General features: G+C 38.6%; 1 protein-coding gene across 4 annotated transcripts in view; it reads right to left on the bottom strand.

The window, feature by feature from the left end:
• The window catches only part of GRIA1 (glutamate ionotropic receptor AMPA type subunit 1), a 350,823-nt gene that overhangs the window by 198,348 nt on the left and 130,988 nt on the right, over positions 1-21,487 (bottom strand). Inside the window, exon 1 of one of the 4 annotated variants that reach the window (XM_007473917.3) lies at positions 12,767-12,909. The exons of the other annotated variants lie outside the window; for them this stretch is intronic. The gene's annotated coding sequence lies outside the window, so the exon portion shown is untranslated. Of the gene's footprint in view, positions 1-12,766; positions 12,910-21,487 lie in introns of those variants that run through there. 4 annotated transcript variants of the gene reach the window in all.

Here is a 21,487-nt window from a genome sequence, read left to right as displayed (position 1 = left end):
AGGTAGGCATACATGTGCTGCATATCTTGATCTAGAACACTAATGACAGACCAGACCTGTCCCCTTTTATTCTCTCATGTTAAGACAAATCAAGAAGTATTTATCAAGCACATGCTATATGCCAGGGATTATACTGTTTTAATAAAATGCTCTCTTCTGATCCTCATGACAACCCTGGGAGGTCAATGCTATAGGATCCCCATTTCCTATGTGGGGAAAATGAGGCAGGCAGAAGTTAAATGAATTGCCCAGAATCACACAACTAGTAAATGACTGAAGTTGGGTTGGAACTTAACCTAAGCAGACCAATAGAGCTCAAGCGACTTGCTTGGAGTCATACAGATAGTCAATGCCTGAGGCTGGGTTGGAACTCAGGTCCTTCTGATCTCAAGCCCAGTGCTCTGTCCATTGGGTTACTTCCATACCTCTGTAAGAGAGAAAAGGATGTAATCTGGCCACCAAGTGGTGCTATCCCCAAGCTACCTGTTAAATGGTTTCACAAGAAGGTATCCACAAGACATGTTCAAACTCAACATACACTATAACTCATTATATTATACTCACATCTGCCAGGAAAAGAAAAAGAAAAAAAATCCCATCACCATCCTTACCCTCACTCAGTAGACTCCAACAAAGTTGGAGCAATCGAATTTCTCTTTCCTTTCAGTCATCCCTACCAGCTAATCCATTGCCAAATTTTGTCAATTCTGCTCCACAATCTTTCAAGCATCTATCCTCTTCTCTTCATTCAACGGATTCTATAATAGTTTAAGCCCTAAATCACCTCATGCCTAGACTAATACAATATCTTCTTAATTACTTTCCTTGTTTCCAGTTTTCCCTTATCCAATCCATCTTCCACATAGCTGCAAAGTTAATATTTCTAAAATACAGCCATGACTGTCATTCCCCTATTTAAAAAAAAAGGCTTAAGTAGTTCTCTAATGCCCCTAGGATAAAATACAAAGTCCTTTGTCTGGCATTTAGTTCTCTATAGTATGACTTTAATTTTATTCCCCCCCCCTGCATGTACTCTATGCATATAGAAATGTATGTGTGTGCATATGTAAATATGTGTGTCTATATCTATATTTGCATATATACGCATATGCACTCTCTAGTCTACTAAATGTTCTCTGTATATGCTTATCTCTATGTCTCTGCAGAGGTGGCCTACCATGTATAGAATAAACTTGTTCCTCAAGTCTTAGAATCCTTTGGGTGTCACTCCTTCCATGAAGTCTTTCTTTTTTTTTTTAAATCCATACCTTGCATCTTGGAATCAATACTGTGTATTGGCTCCAAGGCAGAAGAGTGGTAAGGGCTAGGCAATAGGGGTCAAGTGACTTGCCCAGGGTCACACAGCTGGGAAGTGTCTGATACCAGATTTGAACCTAGGACCTCCCATCTCTAGGCCTGGCTCTCTCAATTCACTGAGCCACCCAGCTGCTCCCTTTCTAGATACCCCTAGTTGTTATGTTAAGGTCCGGGAATTCACCCCCCACCAAGGAAGGATCTCGGGCAATGTAATCAGACACGGAACAGGCCCTTTATTGCAAAAAAAAAAAAAAACAAAAACTGATGCGCATCAGTGGGAACTTCTACCATCAGAGTTCCAAGTTGCTTCTGACAGGCTGGGGTTTAAATACTTTTTCATGAATAACCTTTGTTGGAAAGTTGCTTTTTGCACTTGGGGTCTCGGTGCTGAAGTTTTATCAGGGACCTTGGACGCCCCGGCACAAGCTCCTGTTAGAAAGTTGCTTTTTGTGCCTGGGGTCTCGGTGCTGAAGTTTTATCAGGGACCTTGGATGGCCCTGGCACAAGCCCGGAGCTTATCTGTCTGTGGGGCCTTGGCATTTTTCCTGGCTGAATTTCTCAGGGCAACTTTCAATTTTGATCTCCCTCATTTCCAACTTCTTTTTTTCTTAGGGGGGCAGAGGGGGTGCCTGCCCACTGAGGCTAGATCTCCCTCAGTTAGAGCTCACTTCCTCATGTTATGTTGTATATAGTTGACATTTGGTTTTCTGCCTATGTTATATACTTCCAGTAGAATTTAAGTTCCTTGAAGGAAGGTCCTTTTTTGTTTTTGTATTTGAATCTCCCAGTGTCTGGAACAGTACAAGTAGGAGCTTTGATAAATGGTTTTGAAAAATGAATTGAATACAAAATGCATAGCATGGTTCTACAAAGAAAAATTTAGGCAATACACAGTCCCAGTCTTCATGGGACTTATGCCAGGAAATTGGAGGGAAGGGGATATAACTCATACATAAATATAATAAATACCCAAAGCAGAAGTTCCAAATAACACATTTCAGGGTTCCATGGGGGAGGAAGGATCATTCTTTGAGTGCCAGGCACTCATTGATGGTCATGATTCACTGAGGAAATTAGAGGTGCTTCATGGAAGAGATTCTATTTGAGAGCACAGATTTAAAAGATGCTTCAGAATTCAACAGACAGAAGATTAGAGAAGGGAATTCCAGGAACTGGGAATAGCTAAAGCAAAGGCTTAGGGATAGGAAAACACAATTGTGTTGGAAGAGGAGAGGCAGAGAACAGTTTAGTACAGGATGAGGAGCAATGTAATAAAGCTAGAGAGAGAGAGAGAGAGAGTGGTCCTATCTATCATGTCTTTTCTGAGCCCTCTTCTCCAAATTAAAATAGCTGGCTCCTTCAACAGATCCTCATATAACAGAATAAAAGCCCTTTATCACACCTGTTGTGACCCTTTGGATATGCTCTGGTTTCTCAAAGTCCTTCTTAAACAGTTCTGCCTAGAACTGAACCCAATAGTGCAGATGTTGCCTGATGACGATCACCTCCCTAATCCTGGGAGCTATGCCCCTCTTCATGCAGCCCAATCTTTTTTGGCTGCCACATCACAATTCTGACTAATATTGACCTTACAATTCACTAAAACCCCAGACCTTTCTCGGAATTACTACAGTCTATCCATGCCTCTCCCATATTACTCTACTTCTGAAATTGATTTTCCACACCCAAATGCAAGGTTTTACATTCATCCCTAACAATTTCAATTTGGCCCAATTGTGGAGTCTGTTAAGATGATTCTAGAGCCTGACTCTCATCCATTGTGTTATCTATCCAAGTCTTGTATTAATGTCAATTTGCTACACATACCAACTATGTTTTTATCCAAGTCATCGATTAAAATGTCAAACAGCACTGGGCTAAACAAGCATGGAGATCCCTGAAATACCCCACGAGAGACTTACTGCTTTGTTGATACTAAACCTTCAACAACTATTAATCAGAATGTGTTCCGAAGATGGTGACCAGGATGCCTAAAGACCACATCATATGAAGATCCATTGGAGGAACTGGAGATATTTAGCCTAGAGAAGTTCAGGGGGAGGGACGAATATTTCCATGCCAAGGAGTGATTAGATACAGTGCTTTTGTCTTCTGATGACAAGTAGATTTGCAGAGGTGGATTTGGGTTTAATGTAAGGGAATTGGGGTGGACACCTTTGGAAGGTAATGGGCACTTCATCACTGAAGGTCACTTTTTTTAAGGTTTTCAAGAAGGAGCTGGTTGAGCACTTGCTGACCTTGCTGTAATGATGAGTTTGGCTTGGTTATGGACTAGATTGACCAGAGTGGACTAGAAGTACTGTAAAATCCCTTTCAAACCCGAGGTTCCATGATCTCCTGAGTAAGAATCTTCTCTGATGGCAGTTAAAATCTTTTGAGGTATGAGAGCTTTAACTAGAACTATGAAGTTTATCATGACACTTGAAAGACAGCATTGAAAATCACATGAATATTTTCCAGAAGAGAAAATGTGAAAAGCAAATAAACAAATTAAAAAACCTAATCTTATGGAATATAGCATTGTATTCCTGAAAAATTAAAAATGGAAAATATATTTCATCAAAAAGAATACATTGAATTTTCCATTTTTCTTATCTTCATTTTTGTGGGGTTGGGTACAATTTGAGTTTTTATGGCTTGTTTCAGTTATTTTATTGAGGGGTATACCACACTGGTCTGTATCTTTTTTTGTAAAAGTCCACACCAACTTGTGCCAATCCATACTAACCAACATAAACTGTGCCAGCTTCTACCAACCAACCTAAGCCTCTACTAGGCCAAATTTTTTCAGATTGGCCTGTAATGACCCACAGCAGCCTCTATCAATTTTAATCAGGTTATACTCAGTCTTACTGTTCCAACCTCATCCCCAAAATATAATACAGTGAAAAATTCACTGGATTTAGAGCCTGATGGTTGGAGGATCATAGTTTCATATGTTCCAGAGGCAATTTCTTTTGGGAATGATTTTAACTTGATTTCCCCAGAGGTCTTTTCTAAAACTTGTTCTGTGCTTCTATGAGTCATAGGATTTGGGTTCAGATTACAGCTCTGCCTCTTACTATATGTGTGACCTTTTAGTAAGTCATTTAACCTCAATTTACTTACCTTTAAAATAAAAGGTTAGACTAGGTGACCTTTAAAATCTTTCTTTCCCTAAATTTTATGATCTGATGACTTCTCAAAACCTGTTTCCTAATTTGTAAAAAAATAAAGGAATTGAAATGGATGAATTCTAAGATTCTCCCAGTCTGAAAAAAAATTTGTAAACTTATAGCAGTGGGTCACTTTGGCTCAAATCCACCTACAATGGTCTGATTCATATGAACACTTTCCAACTTATACTGGTCAACACTAGTTTATAATAAACCATGTTAGCCTTTTCTAGCCATCTCAATCCACACTTTTATTACTTTATTTTATTTTTTATTTCTATTTATATGTGTCTCTCTCACCTGAATTACAAGGACTAAACTGATGGGCAGGGCAATATATCCTACAAGCTAAAGGAGGAATGGCTCACTGTCTTTAACTGTCTGGTGATGATTCCTCCTGGATCCTGCAAGCCTAGTTTGTAACTAATTGCCATCATCTTCAGGAAGATTTCTACATGAGGGTGGGCTATGGGAAGAAGTTAAAGGAATGGTAAATAGGACTTCACCATTACTTTGATGAAAAAGTTTGCTGTTTTCCCTGGCTTTCAGTTGACACCTAACAAGACAACTTGATATTTTAATACCTCGCAGTTAATCTTACATTTATAGAGCACTTTGTACTTTTCGAAACACTGGCACATATATTAGCACATTTGCTCCTTGCCACAACACCAGCGAGGAAGTAGGGCAAGCAAGGATCGTTGTCCCCGTTTGACAGATGAAGCAAGTGTAACACAGAGAGGGCAAGGGACTTGCCTAGGGTCATACAGAAATAAGCGGCAGAGCGGAGACTAGCACCTAATTTTTCTGACTCTCAACCCAACTCCTCTGCCTAATCCCATCTAACATGGTGCCTCTACTTATCCTCTCTTTCTATATAACATTCCATTGCTTCTCTTTGTGCCTCTTTACCAGCAGTCTTTGTCTCACATCTAGAATGTATTCTGTGAACTAGAGGCAGCTTTGTGGTACAACAATAGAGTCAGGAAGATTTGAATTCAAATCCCTCCTCGCTTACTAGTTATCACCCTGTACAGTCACTTAACCTCTTCCTCAATTTCCATCTGTAAAGTGTGGACAACCATAACCCCCATCTGGATGGGCTATTAAGACGACCAAGTGAGAAAATATTTGTAAAGTGCTCTGTAAACTTCAAAGTACTACATAAAGTCTAGTTATTATTATTATTACTTATTCCCTCCTTACTCCTCTCGAAGAATTTCTAATTTCTTTCAAAGCATAGCTCATGCACCACCTCCTACACAAGGCCTTTTTCATTCCCTCTAGTTATTACTCTCCCACTTGAAATAACTTATTTGGGTTAGATTCCTTCAGTAGAATGTAAACACTCTTAGGGAAAGAACCATTTATCATTTTTTACTTCTTTTTGATGGGGAGAGGAGTTTTTCATTCCTATCCCTTTAGTATAATCTCTAGCATACAGTAAACACTTAATACTTGGTGAAATGCTGAATTTACTTTAAAGGTATATTTTTATTCTTATTAAATTATATAAGGACTAATCATAAACAAACAAACCCTCATCTCTCTTTTGTTTCTCAAAGAAGAAACCTGTGAGGTAGGTAGAGGAAGAACTATTTTGTCCTCATTTTATAGATGTGGCTCTTCAGAGAGAAAATGACAGATCTAAAACACTATGTTCTGGCTTTTGTATAATAGTTTATAAAATCTTCCTGATTTTATATTCTTTAAATATATTCTTCTATATCCTAAATCTTTTAATTGTACAGCAGGGGAAATTGAGGCACAGAGAGGCTAAGTAATGTGGAAAGGAAAATCCTCCATTCCCTGTTACAATCCACCCATCTTCCCTTTACAATCCTTACAGTGGCCTGCCCTAAGTTATTCAGTAAGTTAGGAGTATATACGGGGATTGAACCAAGGACTTTTAACATCATGCTCTTTCCACTGTACTGAATTGCCTTTGATTGGACTGTGATTCTTTAGTGAGCACTGGAGGCTTTGTTCTTTTCCCTTCTGTGCATAGATCCTTCCTTTAGTAGCTGTGGAGGGGGGGCAGGCTGCATATACACTGATCTGGGAATGAGAGAAGCCAAGGATTAGGAAGAGCTCCCGCTCATATGGGAGCTGAGATCGTTTCTAGCTTTAGTGCACTCCTGGAGATAACTTTTAAATGAATTTTTTCTAGGCACACACTGAACCCTGGGACTGTGTCTGTAGTTGCCTGAGAGGCATAATGTTCATGATAAGAAAGGTGGCATTTCTGCTCACCTCTACCCTGAAGTAACATGTTCAGTTCTGGACATCACATTTTAAGAGAGGATTGATGAATTAGGTTAAATTTAGAGAACAACCTAGATAGAGAGGAGCCTGGATACCATGCCATAAGAATCATTTGAATGATATAGAAATATTTAGGAGAGAAAAGAAGACCAAAATGGCATGATAATTGCTATTAAATATCTTTGAAAAGTTTTCATGTAGAAGAATAAGGCTGTTTCTGCTTAGTGTCAGAAAAATGCCTAGGAATGCAGAATCATGAAATTTAGGGACCTCTGGGATCATTTATCCAAATCACACTTGAAAGGAAGCACCACTATGACAAGTGGCCATAAAATCCTCTAGTTAAATACCTTCAAAGAGAGGCACAACCACCATTTCCCAAGGAAGCCCATTCAATTTTTGGACAGCACGAATTATAAAAGCTTTCCTAAGCATCGATTCAAATTTTACTCTAAATAAGAGAGGTTCTCTTGGAAACCAGAGCTGCTCAGAAGTGGAATGGACTGGGTCAAGCAGGAAACAAGTTGCCCAGAAGTTTTTGAGCAGAGTTTGAATGGGTACTTGGCAGGAATCTATCAGCAGGAATTCATTCTTCAGGGCTACATTGCACTTGATGCCTTCTGAGACCCCATCTAGCTCTGGGATTCTATGAGTTTAAAAAATTCTCTTGAAGACAATTTGTACTCTTTCTCAAAGTATGAAGGTGGGAAGAAGAGAAAAATCTGTCTATCTTTTGGAAGTGTGTGTGTCAGATAAAAAAATAGAAATAACGAGAGAAGGGGAAAATCAGGCAAGTTCATGGAGACACTAAATGGTGAAGTGCTTGAGTTCTGACTGACATTTTTTTAGCTATGTGACCTTAGTTGTTTAATAACTCTAAACTTCAACTTTCATGTCTAGAAGAGACACGTACATTGGATTTAGTTAGAAGACCTCTGCATGAATCCTGTCTCTGCCACTTAAAATTTGTGTGACCTGGGGCAAGTATTTTAATTTAACCTCACTGGTCCTCATTTTTCACATCTCTAAAATAAGACATCTGTACTTCAATGGTATCTGAGGTCCCTTCTGGTTCTAAATGTATTATATGCAATGTGGAGAAAATATTTGCAATAATTGCTTCACAAGGATGCTGAGAAGGATACTGTGTTTTAAAGTTTGGAATGGTAAAGTTTTTTGAATGTGAGCTTCTGTTATCAAGTCTCTATTTTAATATAACTTAACTAACACTTATCCTCTCTAATTATTCACTTTTATTTGACCACGGTCAATGCTTCATCCTTTGCCTGGCAATCTTCAGAACTTAGGAAGAAAGTATGGAATTGTTTGGGTCTTTTCCAGCTTTTTAGCTTTGTTTTTTGTTTTGGTGTTCCAAAGAAAAGATAGCTGGTATAGTGGATAGAATGTTGGACCTGGAGACAGGAAGACCTGAGTCCAAATCTAGCTGTGTGTCTAAAATCTTAGGCTATCATCCACACTGCAAGTCATTTAACCACTGTTTGCCTTAGTTTCCTCATCAGTAATGGAAATAATAATGGCACCTACTTCTCAGGCTGTTGTCACTTTCAAATGAGATAATATTTGTAAGTGCTTTGCAAACCTTAAAGTTCTCTATGAATGTTAGCTGTGAATAATATAATGATTCCTACATTTCTTAAGAGAAGAACTGGAAGAATTCATGGAGCACAGAACTGGAAAGGAACTTTGAAAACATTCAGTCCCACCCTCTTATCTTACAGAAAAAGAAACTGTGCTTTAGAGAGGGGAAATGGCTTGACCAAGATTATATAAAAAGCTATAAGATAGGGTCTTGAACCCAGGCCTCCTCATCCCCAATTCTGTGCTTTTACCACTAAAATATGTATTTTTTAAAAAAAGTTAGAAAATGTTTTATGTTTTAAAAATTCATAGGGGCAGCTAGTACAGTAGATAGAGGCTTGGGGGTCAGGAGGACCTGGGTTCAAATCTAACTTCAGATACTTCTTAGCTGTGTGTCTCTAGGCTATTGCATAGCATTTGCCATTTTTCTCTCTTAGAACTGATTCTATGAAAGAAGAGAAGGGTTTTTAAAAATTTGTTGGGTTGGCCAGTCTTGGCTATCCACTAGCTTTTAATCTCCACCTGATCTCTGCCTTCTCAAAAAAAATTTATCTCTTCATTCCTCACGTCATGGTTTTTGAGTGAGCTGTTTCTTCTTGGTTGCAGTCAGAATACATTATAATGCCTATTACATGGGGCCCAATTTCTGTCAGCAGTAATATCAACATACGTCTGCTTGCATTGCTATCCTTTGCATTGAGAATATACCCAAAATAAACCTTTAAAAACACATCTGGGGTCCCACAGCTCTAACTCTGCAGAAGACTTCATTAAAGGAATAACTGCAACTGAAAAAGTTCAACTGTTTGGTTTGCAGATTCAATCCAGCGCCATAAAGCTACTTTTCTTTTGGATTCTTTAAGATGCTGGCATGAGAGATAGCTAGGTAGCACAGTGGGTAGAGTGTCAGCTCTGGATTTGAGAGAAATTCAATTCAAAGCTGGCCTCAGACACTTCCTAACTGTGCAACTCTGGGCAAGACATTTAACAGCACTTATCAATATTAATGTATCAATTCTAAAACAGAAGGTAAAACAGAGGGTAAAAAAAGAAAAAGACATTAGCAAGGAGAAGCATCATGGAAAGGAACCCTCAACTGATTCCACATTATCACTAGACAATTTTTCCCACTAGGGACACCCTTGAAGTTCTTGTCTAGCTTCACTAGATTATCAAAGGTTACAAGCTAACAAATGGCAAAGCTGAGACCCGAGGCTAGGTCCTATGGCTCCCAATCTTGGGCATTTTTCAGTAGATTGAGTCCTTGGCCTAATAAGCTGGCTTGTTTCTATGAATGCCATTATGGGCTAAGAAGAAAAGGAACTTTTGGGCATTCTCCTTTATCTTCAAGTAGTGACAGCTTATTTAAGCTGCCTCACTAGAAAACAAGCTGCTCTACTGAAGGGATAAGCTTTTCAGATTATAGGAATTAACCCCCATTAAGTGCAAATCTTATTTTTTATTTTAACTCTCAGAAACATCACTAGAATATATATGCACACATATATAAATAAAAATATATTTTATATAATATAATGTATGTATATATATCTACATAGATATATCTATATGTATATCTATATATATGTTTATATATCTAAACACTCTGGGCTGTCTTTTTAAGCAGGGAAGGCTGAACATAATCTAGTTTTAGGAATATGGAACAAGATTTGAACTCATATCTTTCTGACTCCAAGTGTATCTCTTTGTCTTCTGTACCACCTGGCTGCTTAACCTAGACCCAGTGATGGCAAACCTTTTAGAGACTTAGTGTCCAAACTGCAATTGTCACTCTGCATGTGAGTCCCTCCCCCCAACACCCATCCCGCCTTACCCCAGACGAGGGAGGGAGGAAGTGCTTCCATTGAGTTGCTGGGCAGAGGAACTAGGGCATGGTCTAGCATGTGTGCCATAGGTTCACCAATATGAAGCTAGACTAATACTGAAGTTACCACATGTATACAAATAAGCCTGATTCAATATGTAAAATGATTAAGTACATAGAAGAGGTCAAAATATTTAAGAAGGGAAGGAACACTTCTATCTGGGAGTTTCAGGCAGTACTTCTTGGAGGAAGACTACTTGGGCTAGATCTTAAAGAAGGGGAAAGATCTTAAAAGACAGAGATGGTTGTGTACTTCACGGTCATCTCTTCACCATACTTTTTACATCATCCTTATCACTATTTCTCCCACTCCCAACTAAAACCTTGTATTCTGCCCCAGGGTTACTGGACTCTAATAGGGGAAATTTTGCTTTATCTTGCTGGGGATCAGACTTCCAATACTATCTCTTACCCCCATTTCCAGGACCCTTTTATGTATCATCTTTCTTTGTTAGAATGTAGGTTCCTTAAGGGCAGGGACCATCTTAATTTCTGTTTGTATCTGTATCATTTAGAGGAGTCTCTCACACATAAGCATGTAACAAATGTTCTGTCTGTCTGTCTATCTATCTGTCTGTCTGTCTTTATCTGTATCTATCTGTCTCTATCTAGGCAGAAAGGGAACATCTATTCAAAACATGTATGAATGTATTTAAAACATGTGCAGAAGGTAGGACTAGATTAAAGACTACTGGGTACATTCCAGTTTGATCATAAAATTATAGATTTAGATCTTGAAGGGATCTTAAGAGTCATTTAGTTGACATATGTAAAACCCAGTGGAATTGCTCATTGGCTATGGGAGGGGAGTAAGAGGAGAGGAGGGAAAGAACACAAATCATATAACCATGGGAAATATTCTAAATTAAATAAATGAATAAATAAACTTTTAGTTCATTTAAAGTCATTTAGTTCAATCTGTCATTTTATGGATGGGGAAATTGAGGCCAAAAGAGTGGCTTCTACAAGGTCACACTAGTGGTAGAGCTAGATTTTTGACTATAATCTTCCTGACTCTTAATTTATCATTCCATCCATTTCACCACTGATATAGTACCTGTTGTACAAGGAATAATATGAAATATGTCTGGAGAATCAGGGTAGAGACAAATAGATATTTGCTGACTGAACAATATGAACAGCATTTATTATTCTAAGCTCCCTTGAAATGACACTCTCTGTGGCCAGTGAGATAAATTCATCCCTTCACTAAATGGCCCCAAACAACTTCTTAAATTGATAGATTCTGTTGCATCCACCCATTGTCACCTATTGCTTCCTACCTTCAGCATTTTTCTTGTTTGGGTTTCAGTGTTCTCATCTGTAAAATGGGGACACACAAACTTGCTTCACCTACCTTGTGACCTTATTTGGAAGGGGCTTTGTAAATTTTAAAGAACTACAGAAATATAAATTTCAATCCTATTTAAAGAGGACAAATTAAAATGTTCTGCATAGGGTAGGTACCCTTAGGAACAAAATGGACACCCAGGAATCCAAAAGACCCAATGTTGTCTAACTAGTTTACATTAATGTCACATATTTCTTCATTTAGGCAGGTGCCCTCATTACTCTAAGTAATCATATTGTGGGTATCAATTACCTTCAGTATTTTACCTAATCAACTCACAGAAGGCCAGAACCAGAGCAGGGTCCACGTGCAGCCCTTCTATATACACAAGATGGCTGATGACACATCACATTCCACAGAAAGAATGAAAGCCAACAACCCACATTCTTGTTGAACCAAATGGCTGATTCACCCACAAACTTCCCTGGAACAAAATGGCAGGCGGCACCATGCCAAAGTGGCACCCTTGGAAAATGAAAAGCAAACCAAGTAAACAAGCTGAACTCCTCATTTGAGCCATATTGTTATTTAACATTTCCCCCCTCTAATAATGTCCTGAACCTATGGACAAGTAATATTTCTTTATTAGCTTCAGTCTCTTTCTCTGTAAAAGATGGGATTTTTGATTAGAGATTGTTCTGGCTCAAGTATGATTAAAGGGGTTCAATTCCAAACTCTGCAACTACCCAGTCTACCCAGTACCGTAGATGAGTAAACTGAGACCTAGAGAGGGGAAGTGAGTAACCCAAATTAGTTGCAGAGTCTTACCACTACCCAGTACCATAGATGAGTAAACTGAGACCTAGAGAGGGGAAGTGAGTAACCCAAATTAGTTGCGGAGTCTATTTTCTTAGTTCCTTCAAGATATAAGAAGAGTATATGATTCAAGTGGGAAGTTCCTTTTTAAAGAAGAGTTTGTCTCAAAAACCCAGAAGCTGTCCTGTACTTCTCTCTACCCTAAGGTACCTTAGATCTGCATTTTCTACCCTTTGCCCTCAAGCTTCACTGATACCACAGACCAGGAAACCAGAGAAGTATTAGCACTACAAAGGTGTTTGTGTAACTTGACCAGCCAATCTATTTCACCTGCATAAATCCTTAAATTTCAAACAAACTCAGCTGGAAAGGAAAAAAGAATATGCTCAAAGAACATTTATTTTTGATTTTCACTACCTTTTGTGCTCCTCTTCAGAACAGCAACTGAATATCAAGGAGAGAAGTGTTCAAGTTTCTCTATGGTTCAGGAAGGCTGGAATTAATTAGCATTCTCAGAGCTTCTCATAGCTGAATACTTTTTCCCAAGTAAAATTTCCTGTTCCAGAGAGTACTCTCTCAGTCACTCTCTGCCTAATGCAATTCTGTTTGATTTCCACTGAACAGCTCCTAAAAAGGAGACACTGAACCATTCCTCGTATTGTGTTTCTGTTCCTGAATATCAACTTTCTGGCAACTTAGGTTCCCAAGTATTTTTTCATATCAAATAATAGTTCATTTAACTGAAAAACTGACACATTATATTCTCTCTCTCTCTCTCTCTCTCTCTCTCTCTCTCTCTCTCTCTCTCTCTCTCTCTCTCTCTCTCTCTCTCTCTCCTCTCCTTCCTCTCAATTTGTCTCTCCCTCTCTCACTTTTTCAATCTTATTTAGTAAAACATATCTTCTATCCAGGTCTCCTCTGACTTGGGGCTCTTGCCAAATCATGGAAGGGACAAATATGTTCAACGTGGCTGATTCATCCATGAGATTCCCAGAACAAAATGGCAGCTGTGGAGAGGTTATAATCTGCATTTGTGGAGGGAGTCCCCACACTGATGAAAGCATGAATCTTTTACAGAAGAAGAATAGCAACAAGCAAGCAGATGTGTGATTAAACACAGAATGTCAGAGCTGGAAGGGACCTTAGAATACAATGAGTCTGTGATGTGCAAGCTAAAGGGGACCTTAGGACACAGACTGCCAGTAATGGAAGGAATCTTAAAACGCATCTAGTCTATTTTATGAAGAAAATAGAGGCCAAGAGAAATGGCCATGATTTTTCATTCTTTTACATTTTTGGACTGTGCATATTTTATAGGTGCGAATAGCTATTTTAGTGTCTTATCTTGGTTAGGATATTCTCAAAGCCTATGATGGCAAAACATATGCATAAGAAATTGGATTAAACTGTAAAAACCTTCAAGTACAGTGGCAGAGATGGATAGAGAAGGTGCCATCTGAGGAAAGACCAGACTTGCTAAGTGTGAAGAGGCTGTTCATGAAGGTGATGATTTTTTTTTTACTACATGCAACCTGTAAAGAGCTATTTATTGATGTGTGCTGGGACTATATAATCTGTGTCTATAGGAGTCTACACAGCTAATGAAATCATGCTCTTTTGCAGAAGATTATCACTGTGCAAAAAATGTATGATTAAGCATAATCTAATTAATCAAAACCATCACTCTTCTGGTCCAAGGTCATTTCTAAAGGTCAAGATTAGAATGTTCCAAGAAGAATCCTGTGGCAAGGCTGCTACTGTGACCAGCTAGCTAGCTATACTTAGCCTTGAGATAAATAGACAGCTTCACCCTTTAGATCTGTCAGACTGGCAATTTCTCTCCACACTAAACTCACTCCAACCTAAACCTCTGTTCCCTGTTAGATGGGAAGAAAATTCAGAAACAAATTTTAGCAACAGGGAGACAGGGTGGTAGACAATGAAATGCATTTTTCCTCCTCACCTCTCTAGCCCTGAGAATAGAAAGAGACCCTGTAAAGAAATTACCCTTTCCTTTGAGTGGTAGGAAATACATGTGGGTATGGCTGAAAGCTACCATGAGCATTTGGTGAGAAGAGTGGGGCTATTTATTTGTGAGGGGCTCAGTTAAGATTTCCTGTATTGAGGGGAATATAAGCCATGACCCATCAAAATGGATAGAGCTATGCAAATTCAAGAGATAAATGGCAGGGGCAGCTAGGTGGCTCCATGGACAAAGCCAGGCCTGGAGAAGAGAGGTCTTGGCCTCAGATACTTCCTAGCTGTGTGATCCTGAGCAAGGCACTTAACTTCAATTGCCTAGTCCTTAAACTCTTCTGCCTTGGAAACAGTACTTAGTATTGATTCTAAGGCAAAAGGTAAGGGTCCAAAAAAAGAAATGGCATCTGGAAGTCTGACCTAGAAATGGGTGGGAAAGTCCAGAAAAAGTTAGGAAGGACACAAGTTTGTACCTGGAGGAGGATCTAGGACTTAGAATGAGATAAGGTCAGATGGAAGAATTAAAATGAAGGACAGAAGGAAGGCATTTGATGTCCTTTTAGGATAACATAGAAGCTTCCCAGGTGACAGGACCAGAATTCCAAGATGCTACATGAATGTGAAGGGGTTTCAGGTCTAGTGCTTCTGACAGAGTTGCATTAGGAAGAAGAGGACTATGTCCCTGGCAATAAGCAGCTAAGAATGAGGTTCTAAGTATCACCAGCATCTATCACCAATGGAAAAAGGAGTGTCTAGGATCTTTGCCAAGCAGTAATTCTTACCTTCCTTTCTTTGTCCCCTCCTACTCTTCTCCACAGAAAACCTATGGTTCCAGACATGACCCCTGGATATACAAATAATTACACTAAGTTCACCTGAGAAATACAAAGAATACTCCTATGGGATAAGAAACACCACTACTTTAATTTTACTGGCTTACCACATTGACCAGTAGTAGTTGACCGATGGGATACTCTCAGTAAAGAATGTACATTCAATCCATAAGGGTGGAAATACCAAGTGGTGAGCTTGCCTGTTCCACATGTCTGTGCTATGCTTTGTAGGCTAGGTGCTCTAGCCTGGGAAGCCAACAGAGGAGCCACTGAGGTCAAAAAGAAGTCAAGAAGGCGTATGTACGCCTTCAGGGTTAGAAGAAGATTTACTTTAGGACAAAGATAATAGGATCACCAATTAAAACTGAAATGGATCTCAGAGATCATCTAGCCCAGCCTCCCCATCTTACCGATATGGAGAGGTGATTTGCCCATGGTCACATGGATAGTATGGAGCAAAAGTTGTTCTCTGGCTCCAAATCCAGTGTTCATTGCACCATGCTGTTTCCTCATCCCAGGGCTCTATGACTTGATAATATGGTACAATACACATTTATTTTTATCTTAAATCATTTTCCCTTTTGTACAATAATATTCTGTTCCAGGATGAGATATCAAGAGCTGACTTAATATCAGAGAATTCAGAGCCCTTAGGAATCCCAGAGATCAACTCATATAGCCCATAAGGCAGTTTAGTAGTGGATAAGCATGCTAGGTTTGGAGTCAAGAAGACTCTTCTTTCTGAATTTAAACCTGGCCTCCATTGTTTATTAGCTATGAACCTTGGGCAAGTCACTTAACTTTGCCTCAGTTTCCTGAACTATAAAATGAGCTGGAAAAGGAAATGGCAAACCACTCCAGAATTTTTGACAAGAAAATACATAAATCCAAATGGAGCTTTTGACAGAGTAGAACACAATTGAAATGACTGAACAAAAATAAACAAATACAATCCATTTATTTTAAGATGAGACTTGGGGTCTAGAGAGAAAATGCCTTGCCTGAAGTCCTTTACATAGGATTCAAAACCAGGTTCTCTGACTGCAGATCCATGGCCTTTCTCACTATACTAGGCACTGTCTCTTTTGAGTGGCAGCTCATCCTTTCCCTTAATAAAGTTTCAGGCAGAAGTTTGCTGGACCTAACTCATACTGGTTTGGGAGAACCAATTGTTACATTTCATCATTAGCCTTGACAACTAGGAAATTGGTAAATGTTATGCATTAGGGCTTGGCTTGTTGTTTTGTAAATCATCTATAAAATGATGGAGAAAATGTAAATTCAGAATAAACTTTAAAAGTATTCTGTCCATATATATCCTTCTCCCTCTTCCCCCACAGAACTTGTTAAATATTTACCATCACACCTTTGAATTAGAGCTTCCACACTTAGACCAGGGGACTTTTGGAATGGGGAATTCTGGAATTTGGGAACATATTGGTAGAAATAGACTGAAGTACATCTCCAACAGCTTTGGGAAGGTTGCCAGTAAAGGACAAACATAACACAGGAAAAGTTAAAGGAAAAAAATATATAAGTATTACAGTACTGGGATCACATCCAAAGTCTTCCCAGCTTTAAAAGCTCTTCCTCATACCCTCACAGATTTAGATCTGGGAGATATCTTTGAGGTCATCCAGTCTAACCCTTTCATTCATCAGATGAAGAAACTGAGGCTGAGAAAGGTTAAATTACTTTTCTATGGTCACACAGCTAGTATATGAGACTGGAATCCAACTCTTGCTGATTCCAAGTAAAAATGCTCTATCCAGAATCAAATAGAAAACCTTCTGTTTGTCTTAGAAAGCCCCCTAAAACCTAATGCTGACATCTTTCTGGTCTTCTTATCCTTTATATTCCACTATGCTATGCACTTTGTAATCTAATTACACTGACCTCCTCGTTATACCTTTTATAGGACAATCCCATATCCCAATTCTGTTTGTTTCATTGGATGTTACTCATGCCTGGAACTCTCCTTCAAAACCTCCATCCTCTAGTTTTCTTAGCTTCCTTCAAATCTCAGTTAAGGCTCACCTTCTTCTAGAAGCCTTTCATGATCCCCCCCTTAATACCAGTGCCTTTCTTCAATTTATCCTCTCTCTGTATAAATCTTGTTTGTACATAGTTGGTTGTAGGTTGTCTCCTACATGTCCATGAGTTCTTTGAGAACATGAACTGTCTTCTGTCTTTTTTGTATCCCCAGTGCTGATCACAGTGCTTGGCACATAATGGGTGTTTAATAAATGTTAACTGAATGACAATCCATTATGCCATGCTGCTTCCTCTTGCCAGGCTCCTGTTTCCTTTACAAATACTCAGCCCACATCTCCTCTTCAGCTGTTTTTTGAGGGCTGGCACCACCATATTCAGCCACGTGCCAAGCATTTTGCTAGTGTAAGATTTGTCAGAAGTGCCCATTAAAATTCCTCTCACTAACTTGGTGGATTCCCAAGAGACCATTGCTGACTTCCAAACAAAGGGTAGACAAGCACAGCTTAATTTCCAAAGTCCAAAGACATGATCTTTAGAGAGAAAGTTCAGAATAAAGGTCACCCTTATTCCCCCCACTGAAGGAAAGACTGTTTCTTGAAGCTTTAAATCGTGACATCATAGAGGAAGACAAAGGCTACTTCAGTTCATAATATATAAAGAAAATTTACATTTAAAAATATAAATCAGATGGGGGGGTCCCTGAGACTGGTGTCCAAAGCCCACCATCACATGGCTCTAGATTAAAAACCAAACTTCATTGTCCTACACAAAATAGATCTGATCTAGTGAAGCTATTCTATTCACTGTTCCTTCACCAAAGACGTGTATTTGCTGTCTCCACACCTTCTTTCCTACTATTTCCCATGCAGAATTGAAAATCTGAAAGGGTCTTCATATATCCCAACCCCAAACCAGAATTTCTTACAAGTGAGTAAACCAATTTCAAACTGCCATCTCATTTTGGGGAACTCATTCCCTTAAAAAGCTGCCTCTTTCATTGTAAGGCAGCTTAGGTTGCTTCTTATACTGAGACAAAAATCTGATGCCCAGTACTTCACATTGTGCCCTGCAGGGCCAAGTAAAATTAGTTCAATCTCTTATTTTTTTAGACTATCAATATAAATCCTACCTCTTTTACTAGGGCCATTTCTTGCAGGAAACCTTCCTTAAAAATTCCAGGTAAAATTTCAATTACAGTCTCTCTATCTCGAACACAAATCGGAAAATATCTTTCCCTTCAGCTTTTGCAGAGTCTTTTGCTCTATGCTCTTTTTGATGTGGTTACTATGTAACAGAGGATATTATTTCTATGTCTGTTTTATCCCCTTTCCAGACTTTAAACTGCATGAGGTCAAAAATTCTATATTATGTAAACTTTGCTTATCTTATCCCTGTTCTATCTCCCACCTCAGTGCCTAGAACCATGCTCTGATAATGTGTTTAACAAACCTGTGTTAAATGAAGAAAAAAATGAATGTTACTGCTTTCTGAAGACTTATAGCACTTTAAATTAATTCAAAACTATTTATTAAGTGCTTGCTACATGTGTGCTGTCTACTCTGGCATTTGTACTAATTTCCCCACCTTCAAATTAAGGGTTTGAAGAGATTATAGAATTCATGTAGAACATCTTCCATTTGACAGATGTGCATACTGAGGGTCTTTGCTCCAAATCACACAAATAGTAAGTGACAGATGAATAACTTGGACCAAGGTCCAACCAATCCCAGGTTTAGGATTTTTCTCCAATGTATCATATAGCCTTTCTTATTTTGCTTTGGACTCCTCCCCAAAATCAAACACAAGGCCAAATGGTTTCCAAAAAAAAAGTGTTCTGTCCACAGTGGCTGCTAGATACATCCTTGTTTGATCAACTAATAGTGACCAAGTTCCTAATGGTAAGGTATATTAATGGATTTGTAGAATTAGAGAATATAGAATATGAAAACTGAAGAAGACTCTAGAACAAAGGATGCCAGGGTGAAAAGGAACACAGCAGAGAATAGAGAATGTTATAAATGGAAAGAAGGAACATTAGAGTTCATCTAGTTTGGTGATTCTCAAACTGCGATTTGGGGACCTCTAGATGTCTCTAACCCTTTTAAGATGTTCTTAAAGTCAAAACTACTTTCATAATAATACTCAGACATCTTAGTTTCTAATAAATGTCAATAGACATAACCCACATACATAAAGATTCTTGAGGGGTCCTCAATAATTTTAAGAGTATAAAGGCATCTTGAGGCCAAAACATTTGAGAACCACTTATCTAGTTTAACTTCCTCAATTTTTATGGTCAAAGAGTTTAGAAAATGACTTTTTCATAGAGCTGGTAGATAGCAGAAGCAGGACTTAGAATCCATGTCTCCTGATTATTTTGTTCTTTCCAATATACCACAATGTCTTCAAGGTAGAGGAGAAGCAAAAGCTCCAATCACCCCTAAGTTGTTAAATATTGTCCTTTGGGAGTTTGAGAAAGTGACCATGCAAATGCCATGTATATTAAAATCCTTATATTGCATTTAGATCCTGCAATGTAATTGTTCCCATTGTTTGTTGTCTATGTTATCCTGTGTAAATGCCCAACAACGAAAATTTGAATGTAGGTCTTCTAGCAGTTTGGAGGAGGTTGATAAATATTCAGGTGCTATCAATCTCAATTTTCCTGGAGACCCTCATAGGATTTAATTAGGTCTTGCCCAAAGACAGCAACTAAAGCAGGAGAGAACAATCTTTCAGTTTATGAATTGTGAGAGGGGATGCCATTATCACATAACAGGTATCTCCAGAGATCCTAATTTATAAAAGCCTCCTTGAGTCTGTCATCATGGATTAACATTTAGGGAACAATTACAATACAGAGGAAGTATTAGGGGTAGTAGAAAGCATATTGGATTGGGAATCAGGGCTTGAGTCCTAAGTGTGTCACTATTTGGCCCTTGGCAAGTCACTTCTCTTTGGGTCTCAATTTCCTGATTTTGAAAAGGAGGGCTTTCAATTAGATGGTTATATACTTCCTAATTCCCCTCTTTGATGATATTAGATCCATCTTCAAAACCTTCAATCACTTCCCATTGCCAAAAGAATTACTTGTATATAAAAGTCACTCAGTCTGGACTTTCACAATTTGTTTCTACTCTTCTTTTTCATCCTTGTTTTACATTATCCCACCACATATCCCACTCTAGGCTTCAGATGAAGGGGACTATGTGTCATCTATCATAGAGCCTATGCTTTCCTACTTCTGTTTTGTTCATGTTGTTCCCTATATATCTAGAGTGCTCTCCTCATTTTTATGCATGAACATTCTGCTTATCTTGTAGGATCTGGGTTATATCTTGAAAATACTCTTTGACCTTGGGTGGAAGTAGTACTCTTTTCCTCCCCTCATCTTTATATCCCATGTTTGTTTCAAGTATCTCTATTCAAGTAGTGGGGGCTTTCTGTCATTTAGTTCTAATCATGACTCTTCCATGTCTTAGTGGAGGATAAAATGTGATAGTAAAAAAAAAAGAACCACTTGGAGGCCATCTTTGTTGACTTAGCTAGATTGGTCCCTGGGTAGCAAAGAAATAATTACTGGTATTTGACACCTTTTCAGCTCAGTAGGACATGACCAATTTTGCACTCTATTAGCATAATCCAGGTCAAAGAGAATTTTCAAGATATAACCCAGACCCCATAAGATAAGCAGAATGTTCATGGATAAAAATGAGGAGAGAACTCTAGATATATAGGGAACAACATGAACAAAACAGAAGTAGGAAAGCATAGGCTCTATGATAGATGACACATAGTCCCCTTCATCTGAAGCCTAGAGTGGGATATGTGGTGGGATAATGTAAAACAAGGATGAAAAAGAAGAGTAGAATCAGAAATCAGAGGGAGTCATTAAGGGTTCATTTAAGTGGAAGATTCCTCTTACATCCTTATAGTCTACTCTATAGACTTTAGAGTTTAATTTCATCAATGTCAATATGTTGTACTGCAGATGCAGATTTTGAGTCAGAGGGTCTTTTAGAGTTGGAAAGGACTTTTAGATGCTATTGAATCTAGCCTCTTTATTTTACAGGTGAGGAAACTGAGATCCAAAAAAAAATTGGAAATTATCCAGCTAGTAAGTGTCTGAGGCCACATTTGAACTCTGGCTTTTCTGATTCCAAGCTCATTGCTCTTCCATGGCATAGTCCAGCTGTCATCCATAACTTATTATTTGTGATTCTTGCTCACACCTCTCGGATTAGATACAAGAAATCCTACCAAAATGTTGGGGACTCTCCTTCAATTCTCTTTTAGGGAACCGGTAGATGGCATGGGTTGTCAATTGTTTTCC

The sequence above is a fragment of the Monodelphis domestica genome, chromosome 1, assembly GCF_027887165.1.
Source record: "Monodelphis domestica isolate mMonDom1 chromosome 1, mMonDom1.pri, whole genome shotgun sequence".
Classification (NCBI taxonomy): domain Eukaryota; kingdom Metazoa; phylum Chordata; class Mammalia; order Didelphimorphia; family Didelphidae; genus Monodelphis; species Monodelphis domestica.
This window is presented reverse-complemented; position numbering and strand designations above follow the sequence as displayed.